Below are 12,142 nucleotides of genomic sequence, written 5' to 3'. Positions count from 1 at the left end.
TATATATATATATATATATATATATATATATATATATATATATTTTATTTCACAATCATCCAAACAACTTAAAACCTAGGCCAATTTTTGAAGTACAATAAATCCCCAAATTGAAGCACAAATGAAGCTTCTCAATCAGTCCCACTGATCTTTTCCTTGACCATTTAGTCAGGTGATTAAAGAAACATTTCTTTACCGTGTACAGTGCCCCTTCAAACAAGCTTTTGACTTTTGAACATGGCCGTCAAGTCTGGTTCATTCAGTGCCCATGAAACTCAGTGCACTTGTTTCTTTTACTGATAAGAGAGCTCTGATTACATATTTCCACCAGAATTTTCAGAAAGCCGTTTTGCCAAAATCCTGGAGAGGAAGAGTTCAGGTTTAGTGCAATCAGCAATAAGAAATTTTGTCTATTAGCTAGCTAAATTGGCAGGAAATCAGAAATTCTGGGTCTTGTTATGTTTTCTAAAATGGCTACTGCCTGCAGCTGAAATTAAAGAAAACAGAAGCATGTCTGTGAGATGCCGATTTTCAGGAATTTGTTTCAGGAAACAGAGAGACCTTGTCTCAGAGACAAGAGTATCCCTTTTTGACGGGTGACTAACACTGTTCAGCTTTTATGTTAGAACCTGTTTATCAGAATTTACATTTTACTGGTACTTTGGGTATTGATTCTTCTAAGAAAATTGATAAACTAGTAAATTAAGAAAGGATGCACATGTACAGGCTGTGTAAATTAATAAAAATTCCCCAAATTAAAAAAAAAGAAGTTTTAGATCAATTATAAAATATATAATCTGGAAAATAGTAATCCTTCCTGTCGTATTCATCCAATTTTGGCGGATTTATCAAGTAATGATTTTTCTCTAGGACACATGACAACAACAATAGAAATCAACTGACAAAATAGGAAAGGCAGTGCATTTCTGAGTTCTATAAAAATCCTCATGCTTAATATTTTCCTTTCTATTCAGACTCCTATTAATCTACTACACATCTAAATTTCTTTACTATTTATATACACGTACACACACACACACACACACACACACACCCTTGCACTCACACAAATACCATATATTTAAAGCAAAGTTCTGTCTCAGTCGCAATACACAAATATACTTAAGCTAAACTGATAGTAGTTCTTGTCCTTCTGTAGCCACACTGAATTTACATAACGTGTGATAGGTAGAAACCCTGCCCAACTTAAATTTCCCATGAACTGCGTTAAAGACAGACATGTGGGCAAACTAAACATCTGGTTGTCTGTGCCTTATCTGACATTAAAAAAAAAAAGAAAGGGGGGTGCCTGGGTGGCTGAGTCGGTTAAGCGTGCACTTCGGCTCAGGTCATGGTCTCACAGCTTGAGAGTTCTAACCCCACGTCGGGCTGTGTGCTGACAGCTCAGAGCCTGGAACCTGCTTTGGATTCTGTGTTGCCCTCTCCTTCTCTGTCTCTCTCTCTTAAAAAAAAAAAAAAAAAAAAAAAAAAAAAAAGAAAGAACCAGAGGTTTTGATTTATCTGGTAAAGGTAATTGACATAAAGGAATCCCTTGTTCCCTAAGAATAATTGTTACCTGGTACAGTCACAAACAGAATCCATCAAAAATAGAAATAAAAATGTCATCATGACCAATAGAAAACATTTAATTTAAATTCTATGTGGAAAAATAAAGCAAATTTATTTATTGTGTGTATACCAAAAATTTGTCCTCTTAAATATTTGATAATTACAAATAGAAATAACATATGAACCAATAATTCCACTACTGGGTATTTGCCCAAAGAAAACAAAACACTAATTTGAAAAGATAGATGTCCTATTTTTTTTTTTTTATGGCTCATTAGTGTTTAATTATTTGAACAGGGGAATGAAAAAAAAAGCATGGCAAGACAGGCCTGGCTTTAAGATTTTTTGTATTCAATTCATGCTACTTTCACATCATCTCCAATTAGCTGCTACACATAAGTGACAGCTGTGGAAGGCTGGATATCCATCAACATGAATGAAGGAATCATGTTTGTTTCCAAGGCATTATGTGCTCCAGTGGCAGGACCTGGGTTAACATAAAATTTATTTTCATGCTCGAATGCTTCAAATTTGTGTGTGTGTCCTGAGATAAGAATGTCCACATCAGACACACTCTGCAACGGGGCTAAGCTGGCTGTGCCTCCCCAAGGAATAACTTGATGCCCAGGGAACCAGCCAATTCTAAACTGCCTATCAGTCAGCCCTTTCTGGTCTGGATAATTCAGAGTCCCACGAACATCTCCTCTCACAATACGAACCTCACTGATCTGAGTTTTGAGATAGTCATAACTCTCTTTGCTCCAAAGGTGTCCCGTACAGAGAAGGGGCTGAATCTTTCCTGGCACCACCAGTTTCTTGAATGTAGCTGGCAACCTGTTGCACCAGTGTGGGATGTAAAGTCTCCTAATACACTGTGGTCCTGTCACTGGGCTCAGCCCAGTCTTGGCAATCACCACCACCTTCTTCCTCTGTGACCTAGTTTTTAGGATGGACTTTGAGGGTAATTTTGCTGACAAATGTGTAAGACAACACATTACTAATTCCTGTGTTTTACTGTTGACCTTTGCCATGTGACCTTAAGAGAGTATTTTGCAAAAAAAAAAAAAAAAAAATCCAAAAATTTTACAAATTGTTTTCAAGGTTGCTATGGATCCTTTGATATTCCAGTCATTGTTTCTGGAAACACCTTTCCTTCCACCATTCTTACTGACCCCTTTTCAGTTAACTGGTATAATTTGATTAGATCCTTATCTATGAAGAGTTTTGATATGATTCAAGTCATTCTCCAATACAAATTTTATGCAATCTCTGAAGATATTTGCAAATTTACTGTAGAATTCCTTTCCTTTTTTTCTTTTTTAATTTTTATTGGTTGGTCTTTGCAGTACTCGGCTACCTGTGGGACGCTTTCTAACAAAGGACTTGATGAGATGAGGTAAGTTACTCACTAGTGATAAGCCACAGAGGGGTGTTTGAGTGTAGATTAAATATTTACAAATATTCGGATAATTGGAATGTACTTTCAACATCTGGAGCTTCAGAAACTTGTGGAATAAACACTACATATAATGGGCAATCTTAGAGCTTCAAGAAATCCTCCCAAACATAAAACATACTTTTTCAGGTGATGATAACCAAACACTGGTTATAAAATAGAAATTCTACCAGCAACTGCCAGGTAAGATATATTTGGCTTGCTTGTACCAGTTTTCATCTGCAGCTATAGTTTTAATCAGTTTGTAAAGGAGGATAGTTCCCATTAGTACCCCAGGTTCTTTGGAGCTCTTTCTTTAGTTATAAATTGCAATTATTTGGGAAGCCAAAATAGTCCATTTCGCAGTGCAGAGGAGCTGGTGATGATTAATTACAGAAGGATTTTCAAAAACTTGTGTACAACATGGACAGTTTCTTTCCATTCACAAAGTTGCCATTAGCTTATGAAATATGTTATATTGTAACATTAATTAGTTGACCATGACATAATGATTTCAAAAAGATAACTATAGTTGATCAACCTTAGAAAAACTTCCTGGCAACCAAGGGAAATTGTCTTATTGTGATATAAAAAGAACACCTCTCAGAAACAAATAATTTAAATCTTAGCTATCTTTTAAAAGCCGCTAGTGAGTTATATAAGCTTAAGAATTAAAGGTTCTGGTGTGCATGGGTGGCTCAGTTGGCTAAGCGTCAGACTTTGACTCATGTCATGATCTCACAGTTCAAGCCCCACGATGGGCTCTGTGCTGACAGCTCAGAGCCTGGAGTCTCTGTCAAATTCTGTGTCTCCCTCTCTCTTGCTCTCTGCCCCTCCCCCATTGCACTCTCTCTCTTTCTCTCTCAAAAATAAACCTTAAAAAAAATTTTTTTTAAATAATGGTTCTATCTTCCTAAAACTACCACAATACTAATGTAATTTTCAAAAAATGACAATTAATATGAGGTTCTTCTTCCAAATGATTTCTCAGTACATTTTCTTAAAAAATGAAAGTTCCTTTTAAGATTTTTAGGTTATAATTATATCAAAAGTGGTGAGAAATCAGAGCTTGTGTGTGACTCACACCCTGAATGAAATGAAATCAAGCATCATAAATTAATTAGAAAGGCTATTACCAGGTCAATCCATGATTGCACGCAGAGAGAGAGACACACATTTCTCTGCCCTTTGCCTACTAAAATGCTGAACTCACTTACCTGGCAGGTATTACTTGAAATTTATGATTCTTATCTTGCTTTGTTAAGAAACATATTTTATTTATCTCTGTACTCGATTTATAACAACAATCAACAGGAAATGGAATTAGATGTTGATTTTGATGGTGGAGACCAAAATATGAGGGCAAAACTAATGGCCACTGGATTTCCTTCGTATATGTCATTTAATTTTTTTTAAGTTTATTTAAGAGAGTACAAGTGGGGGAGGGGCAAAGAGAGAGGGAGAGAGAGAGAATCCCAAGGAGGACTTGCATTATCAGCACAGAGCCCTATGCAGGGCTCGAACTCACAAACCGGGAGATCATGACCTGAGCTGAAGTCGGCTGCTTAACTGACTGAGCTGCCCAGATGCCCCTGTTATTTAATTTCTTAAATAGAAGTGAGAGCTCTGATTAGTTCCTTGCCTCATACTTAGTTTTTGTTTTTAGCTAGCCAGATCCTGTTTAAAATGCTATATAGTACAGACATAAGATTGTTCATGTAGAAAAAATAAAATATAAGCTACCTTGTATCAACTTTAGTCATGGCCACAAGAAACTTCTGATCTTGAAGTTTTTCTCAGTCTACATGAGGTCATCCCAGGTAATATTCTCCATCATGTAAGAACTTCAGGGATTCTTGAACTGACTCAGAAATTGCTAGGTTGCTACATTTCATTTTTCTTTTCTGGTTGCCTCAGTGAGTTTAGCTTCATTCACTTTTATTTTTATTTTTTTTTTTTTAGTTAGTGTTTATTTTTGAGAGGGAGAGAGAGAGAGAGAGATCGAGATGACAGGGAAGGGGCAGAGAGAGAGAGGGAGACACAGAATCTGAAGCAGGCTCCAGGCTCTAAGCTGTGAATACAGAGCCTGATGTGGGGCTTGAACTCATGAACCACAAGATCATGACCTGAGCCAAAGTCGGATGCCTAACTTATTGAGCCACCCAGGCACCCCAACATTGTGCTTTTTAACAAGGTTGCTTTTATCACCCTCACTAGACTTTGTGCAGGGCCATGTTGTACGAGTTTGTAAAGGTACAGCATAGGGAATGTGGCCAACAGTATAACAACAGTATTGTTTGGTGACAGATGTGGTTCCTCTCCTGGTGAACCTAGTCTAACGCACAGAGTGGTCCAACCACTATACTGTATGCTTGAAACTAATATTGTGTATCAACTATACTTTAATTTTTTCTATTAATTTTTTTAAGTTTACTTATTTTTGAGAAAGAAAGAGAGAGCACAAGAGTAGGAGGAACAGAAAGAGAGGGAGAGAGAAAATCCCAAGCTGGCTCTCCACCATCAGCACAGAGTCCGATGTGTGGCTCAAACTCACCCAGTGTGAGAACATGACCTGAGCTGAGATCAAGAGTCGGACACTTAACCAACCTAGCCACCCAGGCACCCCAACTATACTTTAATTTAAAAAAAAAAGACCAAAAAACACTGATGAATGCCTGAACACCTGTCAATCTTCGTAACATTCTCTGGGTGGGAACCTGAAGTTAGGAACCCATCAGAGGTCTCCAGTGTGTCACCATCAGTAGGTAAATTTCACCTGCACCTGCAAAGCTTGTGATCAGGTACCTTTTCCCGTGCACGGTCAGCCTCATATAAATCTGCAAATTTTTCTCTCCTTGCTTTTGATTCTCCAGTCTTTCAGTCACATGTTTGGGTGGGAGTTTGAGGAAGAGAGGTAGGATAGGTCTTCATTTAGAATGTGGCTGCTTTGGAAGGGCTAACATTTTAAAGGCAAAATTTCTGGAAGTTTTGAGTCCTTTCTAGATCATTTCACTCTATCCCCTGCAGTTTTTGCTAGTTACCTTGCCTCCAGCCTCTCAAAGGGACTGCAGCTATCAAGCGCTAACTCTTGCATATAACTTAATCTTCGCCTTGAAGCATCAGAAGAGTTCTATCTATCTCATTGCTTCAGAGGAAGTACATGCCTCTCCATGTTCTAGGTCTACTTCCTTGTTGCTCTCTGTGTCATGCTTTCATAATCATCCCTCCTGTCTTCAGTAACTTCAGTTTCTGTCTTTTCATAGGCTTCTTCCCTTCTGCTTTTCTCATTAACAATAAAACACAAAGTCAGGAGTGCTGGAGTGGCTCAGTCCATTTGGTGTTGGACTTTTGATTTCAGCTCAGGTTAGGATCCCAGGGTCTTGGGGTCAAGCCCCATGTAGGGCTCTGCACTGAGCATGGAACCTGCTTAAGATTCTCTCTCTCTCTCTTTCTACAGGGCATCTGGGTGGCTCAGTTGGCTAAGTGTCCGACTTCGGCTCGGGTCATGGTCTCATGGTTCATGGGTTTGAGTCCCACATCAGGCTCTGTGGTGACAGCTCAGAGCCTGGAGGCTGCTTCACATTCTGTGTCTCCCTCTCTCTCTCTCTGCCCCTCCCCAGCTCACACTCTGTTTCTCTCTCTCAAAGAAAAAAAAAAAAAAGATTCTCTCCCTCTGCCCCTCTCCCCCACTTGTGCTCTCTCTCTTAAAAAAAAAAAAAGTCAAACTCTTATACACTTACTGTTACCCTTTTATTTCTATACTTATTTATTTAAAAATTAATAAGGGCTTATTTAATTGCCACCTTGGTGACAGACACATCTATTAGCACCTTCCTAGCTCTGTCTTTCCCTTCTTGGTTCAGTGTCTGAGGTACCTGATCTAAAACTATTTCATCTGAATTCCTTTATAACACTGTACAATTTAGCTTCATTTCATCACATTGATGATGCTCTTTTTTATTCCTCAGCATTTATTCTTATCTTCATAGAATTTGTCACTACCAAATACCCTTCTGCCTTTTTGTTGGAATACTATGATTTATTTATTTTTTTTAGTTTTGCTCTTTCTCTATTTTGATTCTCTTTACATGAATATCTCCTCTCTGTTATTTCATCCCCTTGAACCTAAATGTGAAAATTCCTCAAGATTCCACCTTGGACTCTTGCTTGTCTTGTTATACTATTATCACTGTTTAACCACTCTTTCTGTGACACCCAAATATGTATCTTCAGATATGATCTCTGACCTTAGCTCCAGGTGCAGGCTTCCAGTTGTCTGTCTGAGTCACTCCATTTCTATTTGTGCCGTTAATTGTATCATCTGAAAACTCCTGCATCTTAGCAGGTCCTGGGCACAGTGAGGTCATACGAACAGATAATAACTTAAGTTTTAATGGCTCTGACGCCCATGTGCATAACCCGGGACAGTAGTGTCCCTCTGGGGTCTCCCAGTTGTGTCTGGGTTTGCCTGCATATCCTGCATGTGCATATCTGTCCTGTCTTACTCTTTTTTTTCTTTTTGCCTGGTTCCCTGACAGATGTTCAGTGTCTACCGAGAACTGAAAGGAAGCTGCCGCTGTTAGAGATGCCCTTAGTGAGAACCACTTCCTTGCCAGATGATGCCCTGAGAACCCATCTCTTCCTTACTCGATTCTCTTACTTTATTTGAGTTCTTTTCATAGCTTTTATTGCTACCAGACATGGTTTTCTTTAGGTGCTTTGTTTTTGTTTTTGTTTTAAGCAGGCTCCATGCTGTCAGTGCAGAGCCCAATTCGGGGCTCAGTCCCACAACAGTGAGATCATGACCTGAGCCAAAATCAAGAGTCAGACACTCAACTGACTGAGCCACCCAGGAACCCCTCTTTAGTTTTTTTGTTTTTTTTTTTAATTGTGTAACTTTTATTAGAAAAGACTGTCTTGTTCACTATTCTATACTCAGTGCCAGCAATAGTACCTGACCCTGGAGCGGCTGAGTAAACACTTGTTAAATGAAAAATGAATGAATTAATGAAGAGTTAGGATGCCAACCTAGAATGCCAAGGTGGTGCCATTTTCCCTACTGTTTTAATTGGTTTGGATACACTTTGAATTGGATTCAGACTGAGAATAATGTCTGTTTCAAAACTCTGTATCACATTTACTACCTGGGCATCAAAACAGTGCTTCTGTGGCCCATGCTCTCCACATGGCAGCCCAGGGCCAATCTTGCAAGTAGACTTTCCCAAATACGGCAGTCTCAGGTCTACTATGTAAGCATAAGAAATGAAAGCCAATAAATAAAACCTCAATACAATTTTTAAGTCTAATTAACATACACTGTTATATTAACTTCAGGTATACAGTATAATGAGTCAACAGGTCTATATGTTTATTAATCAATGCTCATCAAAATAGGCATACTCTTAATCCCCTTTATGTATTTCACCCATTCCTCCCACCTACCTCCCTTATGGTAACCACCAGTCTGTTCTCTTTGCTTAAGAATGTGGTTTTATGTTGGTTTCTTTATTTTTTTGTTTCTTTGTTTTGTTTCTTAAATTCCACATATGAGTGAAACCATATGGTATTTGCCTTTCTCTGACTGGCTTTTTGCTTAGCATTATACCCTCTAGATCCATCCATGTTATTGCAAATGGCAAGATTTCATTCTTTTTTTTTAATTTTTTAATGTTTATTTAATTTTGAGAGAGAGAGAGACAGAGCACAAGTGGGGGAGGAGCAGAGAGAGAGGGAGACCCAGAATCCAAAGCAGCCTCTAGGCTCTGTTCAAGCCCTCAGCATGGAGCCCGATGTGGGGCTTGAACTCACAAACTGCTAGATCATGACCTAAGCTGAAGTCAGATGCCCAACTGACACCGAGAGCCACCCAGGTGCCCCTTCATTCTTTTTATGGCTGGGTAATATTCCCTTACCTGTGAATAATATCCATTTCTCCATTTCTCAATCTATTCATGGTCATTTACGTTGCTTCCATATCTTGGCTTATTGTAAATAATGCTGTGATAAACAGAGGTGCATATAGCTTTTTGATTTTGCTTTTTTGTTTTCTTTGGGTACATCTCGGTAGTGGAGTTACTGAGTCATATGGTATTTATATATTTAATTTTTTGAGGAACCTCTGTACAGTTTTCCACAGTGACTGCCCCAGTTTGCATTCCCACCAACAGCGCATGAGGGTTCCTTCTCCTCCACATCCTCACCAATACTTGTTGTTTCTTGTGCTTCTGATTTTAATCATTCTGATGGGTGTGAGGTGATACTCATGGTGTTTTCAATTTGCATTTCCTTGATAATTGGTTATATTGAGCATCTTTTCATGTATCTGTTTGCCATCTGTATGTTTTCCTTGGAAAAATGTCTATTCGCATCCTCTGCCCATTTTAACTGGATTATTTGGGGAGTTTTTTGGTGTTGAGTTGTGTTAAGTTCTTTATGTGTTTTGGATATTAATCCCTTATTAGCTATATCATTGCAAGTGTCTTCTCCCATTCAGTAGGTTGAAACTTCAATAAAAATATACAATTGCAAATGTTATACTGAATGTATATCCAAATCAAAAGGGCTGATGTGCTTATTCATTCCTGGATGCATGATGTCTAGTCTTTTAGCAGGTTTTTATCCTTCAGTATTGTAGTGGGTTTCCTAAGAATTCTTTGTGCCTCCCAGTATAGTCCTGGTAGTCACTGGCCACATTAGGCACATGTCGTGTTGTGGATTAATGCTGATACTTCCAATGGTCTCTTTTCCCTTCGCAAGTTGCCTGCTGCCATCTCAAGGCAAAGTCCTCAACCTGCTCATCCTCTCTCCTGTGAAAATGGAGGTAAGGTCGTAAATTGTAATCAGAACACAGAGGGATTGGGAATAAGGGAAGGGAAGTCTGATGCAAATAAATTAGGATGGTTCCTGAATGTGACTGTATGCAGATGCCACCAGCTGCGATTCGATGTCAGAAGGCTTCCCAGGATGCTCTTCAGCGCAGGTGCTAGCCTGACTCTGCTTGACAAAACCAAGTTTACCCCTCACGGGCATTTTATTCACCTCTATTCGGAAACCCCGCCTGGCATTCTGGGAACAGCTTCTTTGGCAGTTTTGTTGGGAGTTGAATGGCTTACATCTTTGTTTTTCATCTTTTGTCATTGAATGACCTGTAGTCAGAATATCCACTCTCCTTAGTTAAAATCTTGCTCATACCCACAGGGAAGTGGTCTGGTCTTATGCTGTCAGCATAGTCATTTGATATCAGAACATCTACTGTGGTCTGAATCATTCATCCTTAAATACAATCACATTTGATGTAGCACCAGGGCAGAACAACATATTCTTGGGTAGAAGATGAGGTTAGCAGGACTTTCCTGTGGCCTTTTGTGTCTCTGCTCATGATCCCCTTGGTCAAGAATCTATACATATGACCCCCCAAAAACAAACAGTACTATACAGATACAGGGAGGAAAAGAGCCATACAAGAAATATGTCAAGGTTATAGGGTCCAAATAGTTGCAAATCTGCTCACCTTCCAGACAAACTCTTTTATTATTACTTTTATTTTTTTCCCAAACAAAGGATAATTCAAGTCTACACTTCTTGCAAAGAGTGGCGCTTAGAGTTCTGGGATTGCATGACGTCTTGTTTTTTAAACTGTGACACAGCCCTCCCCACTGGAAAGAAAAAAAAAAAATAGGTGTTTCTCTACTCTGCATGAGTAAGTAAAGGATTATCTTTAATTTTTTATTAAAATTAATAAGATTCATTTTAATTAAAATTTTAATTAAAACTAAAATTAAAAATTTTAATTGTCTTTAATTACCATTTTCACATAACTATGTTTAGGCTTTGTATTCTTGATTTGCAAATCATGAATGAGAAATATGGCTCAAGGTACACTAGGGGACACTACAAATGTATTGTTTCAAGTTTCAATTATGTTTACAAAAATGATGCCACGTAGGCAAGTTTTGTCATGTTACAATAAAACTTTTTATAATATAGGGGCACCTGGGTGGCTCAGTCGGTTAAGTGTCTGACTTAAGCACAGGTCATGATCTCACAGTCCATGAATTCGAGCCCCGCGTGGGACTCTGTACTGACAGCTCGGAGCCTGGAGCCTGCTTCCGATTCTGTGTCTCCCTCGCTCTCTGCCCCTCCCTGGCTCATGCTCTGTCTCTCTCTGTCTCAAAAATAAAAATTAAAACATTAAAAAAAATTTTTTAAATCTTAAAAAAAGTATATAATACACACACACACACACACACACACATACACTTCCTGGAAGCTTCCAGTTATTTGTAGCAAAGTCTTATTACAAAATCTGGATTTTTAGCTTAGCTTTACAGACTTGATACTCTAGAAGTTACTGCTGAGGAGAAGCAAGCTTTTGCAAAGCAATACCAGTTATATTGTCCAGAGTAATACCAATCAAGAGGTAAGAAAGTACCGTCAGGAAACATAATTTTGAGCAGGCTTTGTAAGTACAGAGGACACACCTTGCTGACTTTTTACATTGCATTCATTTAATGTCAGTATGTAAAACAAGGAATATTTTAGATCTAAAATTCGGATATTCAAGTCTTACTTCCCTCGTTGACCTTACCGAAGCTTTGCCAATACATTGACTAAACGCTTGCAAAAACTCTTTGAAGAACCTCTAGCAAATTCAGAGAGATGAAATGTAACGCTTGTAAAGAGATGACTTCGTCGGGAGCAGAAGCAAGGGCAGAATGAACTCATTTTGGAACATGTGCTGACGGGGTTGACTCGCTGGCTCATCTGTAAGTCTTTCATAAAAAAACTTGTCAGTATTTCACTGCCAGGTTGAAAGCTTAATGCATTGGGGTTTTTTAATAATGGCTTTTTAATTAGGACCCTAAAGAAAATGTGGCAGTCGGAGTTCATGGAAGCATTTAATTAATTTTTGTGGGGAGTGTCTGACACCAAGTGAAAATGGATGAACATTATTATTGCCATATCACTGTTTTAAAGAATGGCTCCCAATTATGTTATCAGGTTGAGAATAAATATAAAAAAGGCTCCTAGCTGCTTATATTATTTTAACTCTTGCTTATGAACCACAACTGTGAGATATATGACAAAGAACTTGCCTAAAGAAACTTACTAAACAAAAAGTTAAAGGAAAATGGTTTT

At 38.5% G+C, this 12,142-nt stretch overlaps 1 long non-coding RNA gene and 1 pseudogene across 1 annotated transcript in view; one reads left to right on the top strand and one right to left on the bottom strand.

The window, feature by feature from the left end:
* Positions 1 to 10,728, top strand: part of LOC125935432 (uncharacterized) — a 13,472-nt gene extending 2,744 nt beyond the window's left edge. The window contains exons 2-4 of the long non-coding RNA XR_007461671.1: positions 2,916 to 2,965; positions 9,761 to 9,824; positions 10,565 to 10,728. This is a non-coding gene — a long non-coding RNA (uncharacterized LOC125935432). The remainder of the gene's footprint in view (positions 1 to 2,915; positions 2,966 to 9,760; positions 9,825 to 10,564) is intronic.
* On the bottom strand, positions 1,905 to 2,572 carry LOC125935428 (vacuolar protein sorting-associated protein 29-like; annotated as a pseudogene).
* Positions 10,729 to 12,142: the final 1,414 nt, after the last annotated feature.

This window comes from Panthera uncia (assembly GCF_023721935.1).
Source record: "Panthera uncia isolate 11264 chromosome A1 unlocalized genomic scaffold, Puncia_PCG_1.0 HiC_scaffold_17, whole genome shotgun sequence".
NCBI lineage: Eukaryota > Metazoa > Chordata > Mammalia > Carnivora > Felidae > Panthera > Panthera uncia.
This window is presented reverse-complemented; position numbering and strand designations above follow the sequence as displayed.